Here is a 19,565-nt window from a genome sequence, read left to right as displayed (position 1 = left end):
AGATAAATTAGAGAAAAATCTCAGGATTTAAGACTAGGCAAGGAGTTTGTAATCATTGACATCAAGACATGGTCCACAAAAGAAAAAAATGGGTCAATTAAAGTTTATCAAAATTTAAATTTTTCCTCTGAAAAACACACTGTTAAAGGGATAAAAAGACAAGCTCTAGACTGGGAGAAAATACTTGCAAAATACATATCCAAAGACTAGTATCAAGTCTTATTATCCAGGACTCTCAAACTCACGGGGAAAAAAATCCAATCATAAAATGGGCAAAAGATATAAACAAACATTTCACCAAAGAGGGTATAAGATGGCAAATAAGCACAAGAAAAATTGTTCAGCACCCTTATTAGGCAAATGCAAATTAAAGCCCCAATACGATATATCACTTTACACGCATCAGAATGACTAAAATAGTGACAACAGCAAGTGCTGGTGAGGATGCTGAGAAACTGTCACTCCCACAGTATATGCAGGATTGTAAAGTATAGAGAAGAATAGTTTGGCAGTTTCTTATAACAACTGATGTGCAATGACCATACTACCCAGCAAGAGATTCTTGGGCATTCATCCCAGAGAAATGAAAACTATGCTCACGTAAAAAAAAAAAAAAAACATAAATGTTCATGGCAGCTTTACTCATAACAGTTAAAAACTGGAATCAACTCAGATACCTTAAGTAGATGAACAGTTAAACTGTGGTCCATCCATACCAGGGAATACTACTCAGCAATAAGGAGAAATGGACTACTGGTACACATTACCACTTGGATGAATCTCTAGATTACGCTGAGCGCAAAAAGCCAATTGCAGGGGCGCCTGGGTGGCACAGCGGTTAAGCGTCTGCCTTCGGCTCAGGGCATGATCCTGGCGTTATGGGATCGAGCCCCACATCAGGCTCCTCCACTATGAGCCTGCTTCTTCCTCTCCCACTCCCCCTGCTTGTGTTCCCTCTCTCGCTGGCTGTCTCTATCCTGTCGAATAAATAAATAAAATCTTAAAAAAAAAAAAGCCAATTGTAAAGATGACATATGATATGATTTCATTAAATGACATTCTTGAAATGACAAAATTATATAAATGGAGAGCAGGTTAGTGGTTAGAAGGGGTCAGAGATGGTAGGGGTGTAGGAGAAAGAGGTTACCAGAGTTTAGGAGTGAAGTTGAGGGATTGGAGGAGGGAAAAGGATATGTTTTCAAAGGACATCCACTAGGAATTTTTGTGGCAATACAATCATTTTGTATCTTGGTGGTGGTGGACACACAAACTCAAACGTGATAAAATGGCATGGAACTAAATACACACACATATAATTAGAGAAATCCAAATAAAATTGATGGATTATAGTTTTGCAGGATATTACGATGGGAGGAAACTGGTAAACAATACACAGGATCTCTCTGAATTATTTCTTATAATTGTGTATGAATATAAAATTTTCTCAAATTTTTTTATTGTTTTTAAAAAGCTTTGACCTGGGGCACCTGGCTGACTCAGCCGGAAGAGCTTGTGACTCTTGATCTTGGGGACATTGAGTTTAAGCCCCACCCTAGGTGTAGAGATTACTTAAAAATAAATAAACTTTTAAAAAAATAAAAAAATAAAAATAAAAGCTTTGACCTGTAAATTTAATGAATACCCTTAGTGACTAGGTTTAAAGAAGAAAAACATTACTTTGAAACAACTTAAAAGTTTTAATACCTGATATATCACTGTATAAGAAAAAAAAAAGTCATGTCATGTAGTTGTCCTCCAGATAACTCTGGACTAATTAAACTGATTTAATAACTTTAGTCTAAAAATAGTTCCATATGTTCTTCCTGATTTTAGCACCTTATAAAAATACTGTTCACAGTACTCTAGTTTATGCAAATCTTGGATGTATTTTCTTATGAATAGTCTATTTGAATTTCCTAAACTTCCTCTCATGGTTTGGTGTATCAGATAAAGTACAATCACTTAGAAAATTGCTAAATTTTGTGTTTAAATTAATTACTAATAAGGAATGTCTTAATCAAAAGAGATCAGTACATATGATACTATAAACCATAAGGATTTCATATGGAGTTTAGCCTAAATGTAGAAGGTCTGAGAAGTCAACCTCATCTGCCTGGGTTTATAATACTTAGAAATAATGAGCTTGAGGGAAGTGATAAAATGTGTTGAAATTTTTGATGGAAGTGGATAAATATGATCAGTTTATTTATAAAGGGAAAAAAAGACTTGTGAAGGCTTTATTGAATGTTGTTATATAGATAATATCCAAAAAGCCAAAGTAAAATCATACTCTGCTCAAACAACAAATGCCCCTTTCTCTCTCGCAATAATTGTATTTTTTGGCATACTCTTTAATCATTCCAACTGAAGTGTCTTATTCTTTGAAAATGTTTAGTTCATGCTAATAATTGCTATCCCCTGCAGCTTTAAAATATTGCCTGTTAACTACTGTCATTAGATTCTGTGATATATGTTCTTTTCTCATCTCTTCTGATGACTCTTGACTTTCTCTTTTGCAATTTCAAGTTCCAGTTTCAAAATAATAAAACTATTAAGACTTTTTTTACATGTAAATTATGTTTGAGTTTCCTAAATGACCACTGAGTAACAGAGAGATTCATCCCTTCATATTTTAAAGGAGGCATATTAAAAATAATTAGCTATGTTTGACATTCTCAGATGTTCTAGCAGCTCAATACCGTTAGGAGAGCGGTCCTGTTTATTTCTGTTTTCTAGAAGAAAAAATCAGTCTTCTTAGGTGAATTTTATATAGGCAAAGGGCATTAATATAAATATATGTAAGGTTTTGTGCTTTTCCACTACTTAAAAATAAACATAAGCGTGTTCATGTTCAAAGACTGACAAAGTTACAATAAATTAATTTAATATACATATTTTTAGATTTACCTTACCTATTTTTGCTGTCATTCATTTCACTTATATACAGCATACCTAAGCATATATACTATACATATAGTATGTATATGTATTATCATATGTAATTACATAATACACGTATCATATGTATATATTCTATATCTCTTTAGACACAAGCATACATAGTCAAATACATTATTGATATTATGTTGAACACTGTTGTCAGATCAACTAAGAATAAGAAAAATAAAAGTTTTTATTTCCCCTCACTAATTCCTTCTTTGATGCTTTTCCCTACTTTATATAGATTCCAGTCTCTAACCTATATTATTTTCCTTCTCTCTACAGAACTTCTTTTAACATTTCTTGCAAGGCAAGTCTATCGGAAACAAATTTCCTCAATTTTTGTTTGTCTGAGAAAGTCTTGATTTTTCACTTTTGAAGGATACATTCTCAGGATACAGAATTCTCAGGATACAGGCTAGTGGTTTTTTTCTTTCATCACATTAAATATTTCAGTCTACTTTCTTCTTGCCTGCATGGTTTCTGAGGGAAGTTGGATGCATGGTTTCTGAGGGAAGTTGTTGGATGCATGGTTTCTGAGGGAAGTTGTTGGATGCATGGTTTCTGAGGGAAGTTGGATGCATGGTTTCTGAGGGAAGTTGTTAGATGCATGGTTTCTGAGGGAAGTTGGATGTAATTCTTACCTTTATTCTTCAGTAGGTTAGGTGTATTTTCCCTCTGGCTTCTTCTAGGACTTTTTTCCTTTAAGTTTGGTTTTCTGTAATCTAAATATGATACGTGGGTGTGTAATTTTTTGGCATTTTTCCTGTTTGGTGTTCTCTTCCTAGATCTGGTCGGTGTCTGATATTCGTTTGGGGAAATTCTCAGGCATGATTGTTTCCAATATTTCTTCTGTTTCTTTCTCTTTTTCTCCCCCTTTTGGTATTCCCATTACACATGCTTTATACCTTTTGTAGTCGTCCCACAGTTCTTCAGTATTCTATTCTGTTTCATTTCAGTCTTTGTTCACTTTTCCGTTTTGGTGATTTCTACTGAGATTTCCTCAAGCTCAGAGATTCTTTCCTCAGCCATGACCCGTTTACCAATAAGCCCATCAAAGGCACTCTTCATTTTCATTACAGTGATTTGATCTCTAGCATTTCTTTTTGGTTCTTTCTGAGGATTTCCATCTCTCTGCTTACATTGCCTGTTCCTGCATGCTGTCTGTATTACCCATTACAGCCCTTAACATATTAATTAAAGTTGTTTTAAATTCCTGGTTTGATAATTCCAACATCCCTGCATGTCTGGTTCTGACTTGCTCTCTCTTCAAACTGTGAGGGTTTTTGCCTTATAGAATGTCTTTTAATTTTTCTTGATAGCCAGACATGATGCCCTGGGCAAATGGAATCGCTCCAGTAATGTGGTAATAAGGTGGGAGGGGAGGGGAAGTGTTCAGTGTTCTATACAGTCCTATGACTAGTCTTCTAGTGAGCCTGTGCCTCCAGACTGTGGTTTTCATTTGTGCTTCTCATTCCCACTCTTCCCCTTCTTACCAGACAGGGTGACTAGTGCCAGATGGAGCTGGGTTTTTCCCTTCCCTCAGGTCAGGCTCTGATTAAAACCCCAGGAGGCTAGACTCGGTTACATAGTTTCTCCTGAGGGCAGACCTTGTTAAGAAGAACAGAATGCCCTCCTGAATTTCCAACTGGTTCCTTTTTCCTTCCCGCTGCAGAAGCACAGGGAGTTTACTGTGAGAATCTGGTCTAGCTCATGGAGGTACAACTGACAAAAGTGTAGGGGACCCCTTATGACTGGGTCCCTTTGCTGCTGTTTACTCTCAGACTTGTTATCTCTGAGCCTCCAGCAACGCATCAATTACCGTTCAGGTTTTCCTATCCCAGTTTCTACTCACGGGTTTCTGCTTGGATAAGTTGTGATTTGGGGTATTCGCCTGTCTCTCCAGTTTGGGGGCAGCAGTTTGCCCTGTGTCCTCACTTCTCTGACAGATCTAAGAAGAGTTACTGATTTTCCAGTTGATTCAGCTTTTTACTTATTGTTAGGATGGTGTGGCAACTTCCAAGCTCCTTACATGAGGAACCAGAAACTAGAAGTCCTGTTTCCTTTAAATTTAAATACTCACTTATGGTATTAGAGATGTATTAGAGATGTATTATAGCCTATTATATTACAACCTATTATAATATTATATTATTATAGTATAGCCTATTAATATTGGTGACATTCATAATGCACTTAATGGTGCAAATTAAAGACTCTAAAGATTTAATAATAGCCTCACCCTATCAAGATGATAATTTATTAAAACTTTTTAAATTGATTATGTATTATACTTCAACAGAATAGACCATTCTCTTCCATTCTAATATTTTTAGCTATTATAATAAAATAACCACAAGGCATTTAACCTTATCCACAAAAAGCTTTCTTCTCTTTGCTTACATTAATCTAAACGCTCAGCTACAGAAATAAAAAATCAAGTGTCCCGGAAGAAACATCAGAAAAACCTCAGCAAAAGACTATAGCAGGTGGACTCGACCTTTGTTATTACAAGGAATAAACTCTTTGTTCAGACTTCCCAGATCATCACCATGGAAGGGCCCTTTTAAACTGATTCAGAAAACTGAGTCAGACCTCCCAGATTGTTGTGGTCTAGAAGCACATGGCTCGGTGGGCGGGGACCACTTCGCTCAAATCCAACCAAACAAGAATCGATTACCTATGACTCAATAGACTGTATTAACTGATCTAACTGGAGTAATGCTGCATTTTTAATGCAGATTTTTAAAATTCTATTTTTTCCTCTTAATCTTGGTCTGACCCTCCATGTAACCTTTTATTTACACAAATTTGAAGGGAACCCTCAGAGTGTCAGTGGCATCTTCTTCCAATGAAACCCTCGGAATTCAAAAGAAAAAGAATCCAAAAAACGGCAATATAGATTATAAGCTAATAAATCACCAGAAAATTAAAAAATAATTCTGAAGAAAATAACGACCTACAGTGGTTGACCTTGTCACTGAAACAATAACAGGGGTTGAACTGTATGAGCGATAATTGTACTAGATTACTTTGTTTCATGACCACGTATTTACTTACATCTCATCTTTTCTATGCAGATGTGGAAACCACATCTTGACGTTTGTGACTATAATAATCATGTCACAAAGTTGCTGCTTTTTACTTTGGACGCATTGCTATGAACTCAGAAACCTTCCTAATTTTGCAAGGTATTTTCTTTAAATCCCCGGCGTTGTGTTACTTGGAGAACTAGCCCTTCATTGTAGGTCACTCTTTTGTTTCTTTTTTAAAGTTTATAACTCTGACTGTTCTTTCAACAAACTGGATGTTGATTGTGAGGTAGGCAAACAAATACACAGACGTTTAGCGCCACAAAATGAGCCATTATTTCTGGAGAATAATCTGAAAATACACAATAAAAAGTAATACCATCAACAAAAATTGAACGCGGTATGAAATCAGGTACCAAATAAGTGGTTTCCAAAATAAATGCAGAAAGACACTGAGAAGGGATAAATCAGCCAGGCTGGGATGGTGGAACAATTTTTCTAAGAAGCAGTCATCTTGTGGCTACGGAGACATGAGGTATGTAGAGAAGAGACTTCAAAATGGGAGGAAGAACAGGAGTGAAGGCACGGAAGAGCAAGGCACTACCTTTTCTCCCTGTGAACCCGTTAAGATACTCCTTGACTCTTCTAGCACGTATCTTTTTATCATACTTAAGAACTTCATATGCAAAAAGACAATTCTTATTATGAGAAAAATTCTAGAGGTAAAAAAAAAAGTCACACCACCTCTTGGAATTTGGGAGTTACTGGATTTTTGAGGAACTTGGAAAAGGTCTTCATTTACTTTTAGGCAAGGGAAAATTAAATTTATTTTTTTTTAAAGATTTTATTTATTTATTCGACAGAGAGAGACAGCCAGCGAGAGAGGGAACACAAGCAGGGGGAGTGGGAGAGGAAGAAGCAGGCTCCCAGCGGAGGAGCCTGATGTGGGGCTTGATCCCAGAACGCCGGGATCATGCCCTGAGCCGAAGGCAGATGCTTAACCGCTGTGCCACCCAGGCGCCCCAGGGAAAATTAAATTTATTTCTGCCTCTCCAGAGAATACTAAAAAACTTTTCATTATTTTTCTAAACGAGCCTACACATTCTCCAAATACAGACAGATTTTTACAAGGAGAGAAAAGGAATCCGCAGCCCTCTTCACTCTCCTAAGACCAAAAAGACTCAGTGTATCCTCACTGAAGACTCACCTTTGATCTTTATTCTGCTATTGACATTTCTTTGTGAGATTTTTGCTTTGGATGCTTTGCTGTCAGGGGATTGGTAGCAGAAGTTGAGTTCATGTTGTTTCCCTATATGCTTAATTTTTAATGACAGGTCTCTGAATTACCAGATTGTGTCAATTACCCCTCCAAGAAATCTAATTTTGTTAATGAAATTAGTTGCTTGGAAGAGAAACATAAGCACTAATTTCAGTTTAGCAGTTTGTCTTTGAGCTGTAGCAGGTGCTATTCGACTGAATTGCCAGCACTTGATAAAAGGGTTTATCGGGCCTCACGCTCAAATCAGATCATTGCTGCCCCAACAGCTCTGCCACCGATGATCGGGCACGTGGTGGTGGATCTGGAGAACAAACTTTCCAAACCCCCAATAAGACACGTAGTCATTTCTCTGAAAAGAATAAGCGTGACTTTTTTTTTTTTTTATTATCTCAAGGCTAAAACTTTTTATAAATACAGAAGAAACTCAAAAGTGAAAGAAATTACCTATGGCAGTTTAGAACTAAAGCACATTTTTTCCCCACTAGGGATACTTCCCCGTATAAGCCTAAAATATAATTTTTCCGGGGGGGGGGGGCGCCTGGGTGGCGTAGTTGATAAGCATCTGCCTTTGGCTCAGGGCGGGATCCTGCCGTTCTGGGATCGAGCCCCACATCAGGCTCCTCCGCTGGGAGCCGGCTTCTTCCTCTCCCACTCCCCCTGCTTATGTTCCCTCTCTCTCTGTCAAATAAATAAATAAAATCTTTAAAAAATAAATAAATAAAATGTAATTTTTTTCCCAACAATCAAGATGATTTTCTATTTATTGTTTTACTTTACTTTGCTAATAGAAAACTCTTGGCATAATCCATGTTCTAACTTGGGATAGTTTTACAGAGTCATGGCAAGGAGAACATATAATGATCATTCCTCTTTCAGCAAAATCACATTTTTTTCACCCATTTTTATTCCCAATAAATTTGAATGTTATTTCCTTGGCACAAAAATACAAAAGAGTCCACAATTCCACCAAAATGCAACATATTTATTTCTTAAACCCCACGTAGAAGGGTACTTAATTCTTAAAATAGAAAATAGCAAATCTTAAGAGATTCAACTATTTATCTTTTGCCAGTAGCCTGCTAAAAAGACATTCTGTTGCGCAACAAGTATTTACTGAGCACTTATTATATGCCAGGCTTTGCTCTGGTTTCCGAGCATACAGCAATGAGTACAAACCAAGCCCCACCTCTTTTGGGGCTGATGTTCTACCCGATACAATTTCTGCGCTGCAGGAGCTCTGGCTCACACCCTAAATAGAGTGTAGAGCGGGTGAAGAGTCCCTGAGATCTTATTTTTCTGAGATGGGAAGAAAGGGCATGAGGAGGGAGGGCATCACAAGTAACAGGAAAATAGGAAGGTGGGTAGGAAAGGCTTTGCTAGAAGGAGATACCAGAGTAGGTTTCGCAGAATTACTATGAATCCAAAAGAAATGTAGTGAAAGCAGAAGAAGAAATACTTGCTAAAGGCAGGAAGCCTTTTTGATGAGTAAGTGGGGAGGAGGCAGGAGCTGAGGCTGAAAATATGGACAGAGCCTGATCCTAGTGGGCCTGTGGGCCATCCTCCAGGGACTGGGGGATCTTTTCCCCCCAGCTCTCTACTCATAAAAGTATACTAATTAACAGAATAACTAAAAAAGAGAAAGAAAGGAATTGAAGCATTATTCAATCACTTGATTGGAAAATTGATTTCTGGAAAGTTTTCTATAATATGTATGCTTTTCCTTTTATTACATTTTTTAACAATATTTTATTTATTTATTTATTTGAGAGTGAGAGAGAGCAGGGGAAGGGGCAGAGGGAGGAGCAGAAGGAGAGGGAGAAGCAGACTCCCCACTGAGCAGGGAGCACAACTGTGGGGCTCTATCCAGGACCCTGGGATCATGACCTGAGCCAAAGGCAGACGCTTAACCGAATGAGCCACGCAGGCGCCCCTCCTTTCATTACATCTTAAAGGCAATTCAGAGTTTAATAGTTTTAAGATTATAACTTCAAAAATAATGACTAGTATGTGTAACCCTTTATAGTTTTCTAGAATACTTTCAGATATATCCTCTTATTTGATCATCTAATTAATGCTGCAAGGTAGGAAAAGTATGATTAACTTCATTTTACCCTTGAGGAAAATAGGTCCAGCGGTTGTTTTCCCTGGGATCAGACTTTAAACATGCCCTCCTCCTGCCCAACCCCTGGCATCTGTCTACCATACTACCATACTAGATTTACCATATGTAAAATCGAGTTCTTTCATTCCAGGAAAAATTCCTTTTTAAAGTAAAGATGTAAACATACAACCCTGGGCTTCTCTGGGTTGAATCGGGTGTGTGCCCACCACATACGGCGCAGTACCTGTTGATCGCATCGGCTCTCACTGTGGGTGGGACCACCCCAAAGAGATTCCCCAGCTCCTTCGCACCACTAATGGTCCCCCAAGCCTTTGCACTTACTTCCTGTACTGCTTTTCTGGCTCCAAACTTGGCTCCCGTCCTGTAAGACAATTCATCTTTCTGATGGTGGTGACTTGGGCAGCGCTGGGTTCTTCTCCTGCCTGGTCTCCAGGATCTGCTGTGGAGCTGAGCCCCGCCCTGAATGCAGGACTCCTTTCCTTTGCCAGAACTGCTGGGTGGGACCCAAACTCTGCCCCCAAGAATTTACCTTTTTTTGAGAAATAAAATAATTATCCACATGAAATAAGACATAATTCAAAATGCCAGGAAGTAAAGGTTTCCATTAAATACACTTTCCCTTTATTTTGATTACAACTAAAATTTAAGGAAAGCACTTTGGAGAGTTTTATAAAATTCTCATTTTGGGGATACAAAGGTGTTGGTCCATCCACATACCCAAGGATTTTCTACTTCTTCTATGACTTCGTATAGCAAAAAATAACTATATATTAGAAACATTTTTGCTACTAGGTTATTATAATACTGTTGAATTTCAAGGTAGCACTGGAAATTTGACTTAACATACCATGTACTTATTTCTAGCCCTTTGAAATTATAAAATGTAAATTCTTATCAAACCTGATTATGAAAATTCTCCATCTGTCATTACTGTGTGAATATTCGCAGTAATGACAGTGACTATGTCCCTGCAGATAGTCCATCATATCCACGAAGTGAATTTGGGTGGGAGCAGTGTAGGAACCATTAACTCAGTACCAAGCCCTCCAGGAGTAGGAAGTAGACACTTCTGCCCCGGGTCACCATCTGTCCGTGCCAGAACCCTGAGTCACCCCTTGTTCTTGGTATGCTTCAGAACTGGCTCGCTCCCTTTTGGCTAGTCCTGCAACTCCTCCGTGAAGTCAATCTGTCTCTCATGCTTTATTCTGAGCCTGGGGAAACCCGCTGGAGTTTCCCAGAGCCGCCTTCCTTTCCTACACAGAGGAGTAGCTCTATTTTCTCACACCAGTGGAATGTATAAAACTCTTATCAGTTGAAGATATGTCTGTCTAGATACACTATACAGATGTACTAAGCCAGAACTTCCTCTCTGGGAGAGCCCATGAGAAGCAACTTCTGCTCCTCAATTTTCAGATCTCTGTGGGGAGGTCGTTCCTCTCATGTACACCAGGTCCTGGTTTCTTAGGACCACAGCGTCTCACAGTGAGTACTCTTGGTTTCCCTTTTGTCTCTCCTCCACATCACCAGTGTCAAAGAAAGCAGTCATCTGGTCTACAGGTAGACACTGGTGGCAGACAAGTTGAGGCAGAACTTTATTGCTTTTTATATCTCCTTTGTCATTTTGCATTTTCAAATTTTATATTCACTTTCTGAGGTCTGGATTTTTGAAACCTCAAAAATGAAGCAATAGCCCCTTGTTTTCTTTGCTTTCTATGGCGTTTTTCTTTCCTGAGACAATGATGAAAAATGCCCAGCTGACTAAATAGGGTTATTTTATTAATAGGCAAAAGAAAGTATAAGAAAAGAAGCAAATATCATAACATCCTTTTATATCACTGGTGAAATCATATACATTTGGCCCCCGATTTATGATTTTTTTTAAAGATTTTATTTATTTATTTGACAGAGATAAAGACAGCCAGAGAGAGAGGGAACACAAGCAGGGGGAGTAGGAGAGGAAGAAGCAGGCTCATAGCGGAGGAGCCTGATGTGGGGCTCGATCCCATAATGCCAGGATCACACCCTGAGCCGAAGGCAGACGCCCAACCACTGTGCCACCCAGGCACCCCCCCGATTTATGATTTTTTGACACTATGATGATGCAAAAGTGATATGCATTTGGTAGAAACTGTACTCCAGGAATTGAATTTGAATCTTACCCCAGGATAGCAACATGGCATACGATCCTTTCTTCGAATGCTGGGCGGCAGCAGCGAGCAGTAACTCCTAGTCGGCCATACGATCGTTGGGGTGCTCAAGGGATCTTACAATCATTCTGTACCCACACAACCATTCTGTTGTTCACCTTCAGTACAGTGTTCAATAAATTCCATGAGGTATTCAATACTGATTATAAAATACACTTTGTTAGATGACTTTGCCCACCTGCATGGTAATGTAAGTAAATGTTCTGAACACATTTAAGGTAGGCTAGCCTAAGCTAGGATGTTCTTTAGGTTAGGTGTATAAAATGCATTTTTGACTTAAGATATTTTCAATTTATGATGTGTTAATTGCAACATAACCCCATTGTAAGTTGAGAAAGATCTATACCGTAGTCCCCCCTTATTCTTGGTTTCACTTCCCACAGTTTCAGTTCCCTGAGGTCAGCCTTGGTCTGGGAGCAGATGATTATCCTGCCAGGATGTCAGAAGGTCAAGAGTAGCCTAATGCTCTGTCCCAGTGCCTGTATGCCTCACGTCACTTCATGCCACCATGTAAGCATTTTACCGTCTCACGTCCTTACCACTAGAAGGTTGGATACAATACAAGATATTTTGAGAAAGAGAGACCACATTCACATAGCTTTATCATAGGATGTTATAATTGTTCTATTTTGTTATTATTATTAATTTCTTACTGTGCCTAATTTATAAATTAAACTTTATCATAAATATGTACATATAAGAAAAAACAAGTATATATAGGATTTGGTACTATACGTGGTTTCAGGTACCAACTGGGGGTCTTGGACTGTATTCCCCATAGATACGGGGGGACTAATGTATGTGACCATTTACCAACTTTAGATTTTAATGAGCCCAACAGTCACTTTATGACTATTTATAAGGTGTTTAACTTTTACATTTATATGCCATTCTTACAGGTTGCAAATTCTTTTTGAAGATGTGGAGCAAACCATTCTTTACCAAAAGAAAGACTTTATCCGTAACAACAGTAAAATTTGCCCTAATACGTGGTGAAAGGGCAAGACATGCATTAACTGTTAGAAAACTTTTCTATTTTCTGAAGGCTGAGAAATCATCCTGGCGCCTGTGCTGGGAAGGCAGGGCGCTGACGGCCCTGCTGCTTGTACTTCCCTGTTTCCTCCGCCACCTCAATTTCTTCCCCACCTTCATGTTCTCTTTCTCCTTTTGTTCTGGATTTGAAAAATAAATGCCCCTCCTCTTTGCCACAGTGAATGTGTCTCCGCACTGGCCCCTGTGATGACCTCCACCCCCGCCCCGGTCTCCTCCGGAGCTCACAGCAAAGCACGACCGAGAATCCGGGGTCCGCAGTCACATGTGGACTCCCAGCTCAGCTCTGCCCCCTTTACTTGCATGATTCCACATCCGTTATTAAACATCCCACCACCTGAGCTTCTGCCTGTGAAAATGGAATTGTAACAGGTCTGTCACATAGTAAGTTCTGGAAAAGCGAGAGATGTTCTATTATTGCCTCTCTCACTTTCTTGCCTCCTTACTCTTTTCTCTTATCCTGATTCTGTTTCTTCTCCAACAAATCTCTGTAGTTCTTTCTTTCTTTTTTTTTTAAAGATTTATTTATTTATTTATTTATTTATTTATTTGACAGAGAGATAGAGAGACCGCCAGTGACAGAGGGAACACAAGCAGGGGGAGTGGGAGGGGGAGAAGCAGGCTCATAGCGGAGGAGCCTGATGTGGGGCTTGATCCCGGAACGCCAGGATCACGCCCTGATCGGAAGGCAGACGTTTAACGACTGCGCGACCCAGGCGCCCCCCTCTGTAGCTCTTTCTGAATTTAAACGAAACACCCCTCAACCCTGTAACATCCTCTCCTTATCATGTCTCTCCCTTTATCACCTAATCTTTGAAAGATTAGTGAAAAGACTTCCTGCAGTCTTCCTGATCACTCCAAATGTCTCCAGTTTCACTACTGATGCTATTGAATTTGCTTCCCCAAAGGTAACACTGACCTTCTAATCACTGAGTCCTGTATCTTTTCTCTCTCTTTTTTTTTTTTAAGGTTTTATTTATTCATTCGACAGAGATAGAGACAGCCAGAGAGAGAGGGAACACAAGCAGGGGTAGTGGGAGAGGAAGAAGCAGGCTCATAGCAGAGGAGCCCGATGTGGGGCTCGATCCCATAATGCCGGGATCACGCCCTGAGCCGATGGCAGATGCTTAACCGCTGTGCCACCCAGGCGCCCCCCTGTATCTTTTCTCTATTTTTAATTTCTGTGAATAACATCTGTGCTATTCAGCACTGTTGAACACCCCTTTGTTTGAAATAATTTATCTCTCAGCACCTATTTTGTGCTGTATCTATGTATTTTTTATCATTCTTTCTCTTCCTGTCTACAAATGTAGCTGTTTCTTAATTTCTTTCCTTCACCCTCTCTGATTAGATGTGCATAAACTTATGAAATGTCACCAAATCTAGCACACCTGAGTGACCCAATGTCTCTGTACTAAATTAAAAATCTCATTATCTGTTTGCACATTCTGTGAACCCTTGAACTCAAAACACCCCACCAACCAAAATCATCCCATTCTCTCTAAACCTGATCTTCTTAACATGCTATTAAAAATACTGGCATTCTCAGGGCACCTGGGTGGCTCAGTGGATTGAGCATCCAACTCTTGACTTCGGCTCAGGTCATGATCTCAGGGTCATGAGAGTGAGCCTCGTGTCAGGCTCTATGCTAAGCAGGGTGTCTGCTTGCGATTCTTTCTCTCCCTTTCCCTCTGCCTCTCCGGGCTGTGCTCTCACTCTCTCTCTCTCTCTCATAAATAAATCTTTTTTAAAAAGATATTGGCACTCTCCCTGGCAACCAGATTCAAAATCTTCAAGTTACTTCCTCTCCTACCATCTCCTACCGCCAATCCGTCAGCAAGCCTATAAATCCCAGCTCTATGATATTTTCACATTCATCATGTCTTCCGGTTGAATTGTCACTTCCATGGTTTGGGGCTTATTACTTCTTATCTGAACTATTATAATAACCTTCTAATTTGTTCTAACTGATCTTAAGTCTCTCCCTCCAGCTTTCCCCCCAACCTTCATTTTTGAACTAATCCATCATCAGTGCCAGATAAAGCCTCAGTTTAATTCGATAAGTGTTTATGAATAAGAAACTTGCAGAAGAGAAAAAAGAGGAATTGGTATTTTGGTGCAGCCCTTGGTATCAGTATTTCACTATGTTATCATATTTCATATTCCAAACAAATTATGACAGACATACGTGACTGCCCATGCAATATCCATTTTGTCCATTCCCCCTTCCTCCTTTGAAAGGGAACCCTGATTTTATTCAGGTTTCTGTCTCCATCTCTCCCACAGGAGGATTCTAATTAGTCTGTCCTTGTTTTCTGACTGTTATTACTGGTCTAAGGGTAATTACGTGTCCTAAAATGATTCATAAGGAAAGGACTTGTATTTCACGGTTGGCTAACGATGTCTCTTTCTCATTAGACAGGAACAGGGAGCATCTCAGCCAGTTTGCCACAGCCACCAATTTGGGACCATAAGAGGGGCCAGGCTGAGAACAAAATTGACAGAGAAGGGCTGAACCCAAAGAGTAGAAAAGACAGAGTCAGAGAGTGACACACTGTACCTCCATGCCTCTTGGACTACTGATTCCACAAGATAGCGTCTTTCCTTGTTAAGCCATTTGGAATATTCTGTTAGTTAAGCCTGAATCTGCGTGATGAGTGATCTCCTGATGTGGAGTCAGGCTCAGAGAGGCCCAAGTTTACATGACCGGTGGCAGCACAGCCTCGATTTGAAACTGCATTTACTTGACTACACAGCCCTTGCTTTTTCCACTAATCTGTATTATCTGATCAAAGTCTCATCAGCTTAAAACCTGTAGAAATATTTCAGACATTTATTGAGACATTACTGTGTATTACGCAGTTACAAGCGCCTTATAGGTATTAACTCATGAACTCCTTGAAATAACTGTATGAAGCTCATACGTTATCCTCATTTTGCAAAGACTGAAAGATGTTCAATAACTTTCTCAGGGTCACACAGCAAGGAATTGTCAGACGTGGAATTGAAACCACGCCTCCTGACTCCAGAACTCCTGCGCTTCATCACTAGTCTTACACAATATTCACGGATACTTTGCATATGCACAAAGCTTAAAAACCCATTATGTTGTCAATGCACTACAGTCAGGAGAAAAGCTGTGGGAGCCAACTGCAACAGGAAGCTTGCTTACACTAGCAGTTTCTGCGTACATGAGAGGGAGGCTGGCGGCAGGAGGAATGGGGGCTATTTGAAGGGGAACATATGATCTGAAATGCAATCACCCTTGGGCTGAAGAGGAGGCAGTCCCTACTCTCACATCAGGTGGGGGGCCGGGTGATGGTGCTGGCGGTAGGAGTTCTCAAAGAAACCTTCACATATGGCTTAGTTTGAATGTGCACTGATACCCAGAGATCCAGGCCAGCTACTTGAGGGGTTCTCCACAGAATCGAAACGAGTTCCAAACCCCCTAGCCTAGCATTTATACTCTGCTTCCAGTCTCCCTTTCTGGTCCGCTGCCCTTGTCCTCTCCCACCCATCCTTCTCTTTTATACATACTATTTCTTCTCCTGGAACTTAGATCATCAAAACTGTTTTACATTAGTACTGATAATTCTTTCACAGAGAAATTTAACTTGCATAGAGATAATTTGAGGAACACAACTAGCATCTATTTACTGGAAACAGACATAACCTCAGCAGTCGGATGTCTTTGTAATGATGCAGTGGGACATATGGTGAGGGCAATGGTAGAATCCTAGAAAATGAGGTTAGCTCAGTGGGAAGCTCTGTTTTATATTTCCAGAAAACTCTGTTCAGGTTCTCCTCAACTAACAAATGAAGTAAGGTTCCTGTTCGTGCTCTATCAGGGAAATGTGCGTTATCTGTCCTTGCTCCTAAAGAGAAGCCAGGGCACAAATTAAGCGGGCCTGGTAGAGCTTCACGCCTCTGTAACTTAATAAAGTAACCAGAGAATAATAGCTGCAGGGTTGGTACCTAACTCTTGATTTTTATTTTATTTTATTTTTTTTAACTGTGGATGTAAAATAGCCCCTCCCTCCAAAGCTTCTGTTAAATGATACCTTGAAAATAAGTAAAATATTATTTATTATCTCCATTCAGTAATGGTAGATTATTAAGGTCCTGTTCATCACTGGAATAGTAGGCTTCATCAAAAGGTAATATTCCAGTTTTTCCTAGGGATTAGGAGTGTTCTATATGAACAAGATAAATACTAAGCATTCATCTTCTTCAATGGTCACTAAGATCTTGGGGAGACCATAAACAGTAAGGAGGAAGTAACAGCGATTATAACTGGGCCACCTGGATGGCTCAGTCGGTTAAGGTCGGCCTCAGCTCAGGTCATGATCTCGGGATCCTGTGATCAGTCCTGCATTGGCTCCCTGCTCAGCGGGGAGTCTGCGTCTCCCTCTCCCTCTGCTCCTGCTGTGGCTCGCACGCGCGCGCTCTCTCTCTAATGAATAAATTAAAAAATCTTTTAAAAAAACAGATTATAACTGTATTAACAGTTTTACATAGTCAGTAGTATAAGGAGTAGGGGAAACTTTTTCAGGTCATTGTCAATGAGAATTCAAGGAAAAATAAGGGAGAATTTAAGGAAAAACAAAGACAAGATCTAGTAAGATGGGGAGGTTTTGCATGTTTCACTGTTTTTCTGGCTCCCAAGAGAAAGATAATTCACATTACAGACAGTACAGCAGCACGCTAAATTTTATTAATGGAAACCTATCATCTATCCCGTTGAAGGAATGTAGAGGGCAAATAGGTTAAAATTTTTCTCTTAACTATTAATTGATGTGCCTCAGGTGATCTCTTTCCTATTAATTTCATTGCACTACAAGAAAATATAGTAAGAATATCTGTACATGTTAATCAGTGCTGCTTGCAAAATAATATAAGATAGAGCTCTGAATGTCTCCATCTGAATCAATAACAATAACAACACCACCATCAGAGCAGCAACTATTAAACACTGCCCATGCCAGCACATATGCCTTGGCTAATTCTACCAACATCTATGTTTCTAACTAGATTGGTGTTTATGCCAAAAAACCAAATCAACAGCCATGGTCTCCATGAAAGTTGTAGCAACAAGAACACAAATTAAAGTATGAAAATAAATTCATGTTACATTGATTTTATTTGGTTTGGGAATATCAGATTTTTTCAGGGAATGAACATTTATCAATTTGCTTTCCTAACCTGAATATAACAGCTGGGAATCTCAAATAGTCTTTTGAAAAAAATAGAAGAAAGGTATATTAAGACTTTTTCATAGAAAGTGACAGGATCGCATTCTATCTGGCATAAGACAGGAAGGGAATTTATTGCTCAAGTAATTAAGAAAGCAAGGATTGGACCCAGCTTTAGGGAGAGACAGGATTCAAAGATTGTCTTGTTAACTCTTTCTCTTGTTTTTATTTTAAGCTCTTTTTTTCCTTTTTCCTTCCTTTTATTCATTTTTTCTTTCTTCTTTCTGTGTGGTGGTCTCATTCTGTTGGCAATTTTTTTCCAGCTTTATTAGGGAATGATTGACAAGTATAAATGTGTATATTTAAAATGTACAACATGATGATTTGAGATGGATGGATAGAGTGGAATGATTACCAAGATAAAGATAGTTAACACATCATCACCTCATGTAGTTAACTCGTGTGTGTGTGTGTGTGTGTGTGTGTGTGTGTGTGGTAAGAACACTTAAGATCTATCCTCAGCAACTTTCAATGATACAATACCGTATTATTAACTACAGTCCCCACGTGGTCCTTTAGATCCTCAGAACTTACACATCATATAGCTGGAAGCTTTTCTCTTTGACCAACATCCCATTTCTCCCTGCCCCCAGCCCCTGGCAACTCCCGTTCTAGTCTCTGTGTCTATGAAATTGGTCTTCTACATAAATCTCTTCATGTGAAATCACATAGGAGTAACAGTAGCAGAAAACCAAGAATAGAATGGTTGGCGTAAGAGAGGAGCAATTTCCCAAAGGAAGTTTGGGGGGGTGGGAGTTGAAAGGATGCTGTCACAAGAAGAGAAAAAGTTGGGCAGAAACTCCAAACAATCGGAATCTTCCACATAGGTGCTTCCCACGGTGGCTTCATGTCCAACAGCAGGTGCATTACCTGGGGAGCTGTTAGGAATGCATATCTCTAGCATCCCTCCAGAACTACTGAATCAAAAACTCTGGAGGTGGAGCCCAGGCACCTGTTTCCGCAAGGCCCCTGATTCTTATGCATGCTAAAGTTTGAGAGGCGTTGTTCTACTCATGTATCAGAGTAGCATCATGAACATATATCCTGCATATCCAACTGTCCCTCCTTAAAGAGCAGGGATTTATGATGGAGCTCATCACCATCCGCCAGTGTGGCTCCCCCTCTGATAGTTCTGGTCTTGGTTAATGCCACCACAATCCGTCTGAAAACTGGAGATCCATCCTGGAGTTCTTTTACCCTGGACCCGTTTACTGTAAATTATAAAGTCCTGCCTATTTGACCTCCTATATATTTATAACAGTTTCTTTCCTGATCTCTCTTACACCTGCCTTTTCCATAACCTCAAATTCATTTCTTGTCTACAAACAAAATAATGCAATTAAAATGCAAATCTGATATGTCTCACCTCTATTAAAACATTCTGAAGGCTTGCAGAACAAACTTACAGATTTGCTGGGGCACCTGGGTGGCTCAGTCATGAAGCGTCTTCAGCTCAGGGCGTGATCCGAAAGTCCTGGGATCGAGCCCCGCATCGGGCTCCCTTCTCCCCTGGGAGCCTGCTTCTTTCTCTCCTACTCCCCCTGCTAGTGTTCCCTCTCTTCCTGGCTGTCTCTCTCTCTTTCAAATAAATAAATAAATAAAATCTTAAAAAAAAAAAAAAAAAGCTTACAGATTTGCAGGCTTTAGCTAAGGCACCAACTCTGGGTGGGCCTCTACTTTGCT

The sequence above is a fragment of the Ursus maritimus genome, unplaced genomic scaffold (assembly GCF_017311325.1).
Source record: "Ursus maritimus isolate PB19 unplaced genomic scaffold, ASM1731132v1 scaffold_13, whole genome shotgun sequence".
Classification (NCBI taxonomy): Eukaryota; Metazoa; Chordata; class Mammalia; order Carnivora; family Ursidae; genus Ursus; species Ursus maritimus.
Note: the sequence above shows the minus strand (reverse complement) of the source record.